Consider the following 949-nt stretch of genomic DNA (forward strand, 5'->3'; position numbering starts at 1 on the left):
TTTAGTGTTACGTCCCGAGGTGTCCAGGGGTGTCAGGACATAAACATAAACCAGATGTTCTTGGTATTTGAAAGGATGTTTATTTGAAATAAAGTAAATGGAGCTCACAAAACAGAAAACTGACCAATGGGTGCTGTGGAAATCAACAAACAATTATAACAAAAAGACGTCCTCAAAAGGAGGATTACTATTGTACAGGGAAAAAATAAAAGACCAAGCAGGCTTTTTAAACAGGTGGTGGTTTTCCCTGGCGCTCCTTGACTGGCCAGCGGTAGTATGCCGCACCAATCGCTGTCGTGGTCACAGGAACCCAGGAAGTAGGCAGGACCTTCCTTCTTCGCACAGCCAATCCGCAGCGTGGGTTGGCACAGCCTGCTCAGCATAACAGATACACACTTCCACAGGTAACATTAGCACCATCGCTAACAGCAAGCCAACACCGGCTGTTAAAGTTGTGCTTCGAGGGAGACCATCCTGTGCCTGTTTTCATCTTCATCTTTGTGAAAGGATTTCAAAACATGAAAACAGTGGGAGTCATCTGGACAACCTGTGAAACTGGGTTCAACATTACTTGTAAGGTTAAACATCGCTGCCCAACAGGCGCTCCATTGAGCAGCACAACAAACACTGCGGGGCCACAACGAGTCGGCAGCATCGCATTGGTACCAGAGGTACCACTGGTAACAGAGGTTGTGGACCCAAACACAGACACGAAGAAGGAGTTGGTAGAATGATAGTGAGGTTTATTGCAAACAGTGAAACTTACAGGTGATGACAGTAGTCCATAACACACAAAGGGTGAGTAAATCCAAAAGGTCCAACTGAAAGTAATCCAAAATACTCCATGAAACACAGGTGGCACAGAAAACACTAGGCTTGAACACATGAGGCTCTACTGCAACAACAATGACCAGGCACAAAGTGAAGGGGCAAACCACTTGCGTAGAAC

This window comes from Micropterus dolomieu, linkage group LG04, assembly GCF_021292245.1.
Source record: "Micropterus dolomieu isolate WLL.071019.BEF.003 ecotype Adirondacks linkage group LG04, ASM2129224v1, whole genome shotgun sequence".
Lineage (NCBI taxonomy): Eukaryota > Metazoa > Chordata > Actinopteri > Centrarchiformes > Centrarchidae > Micropterus > Micropterus dolomieu.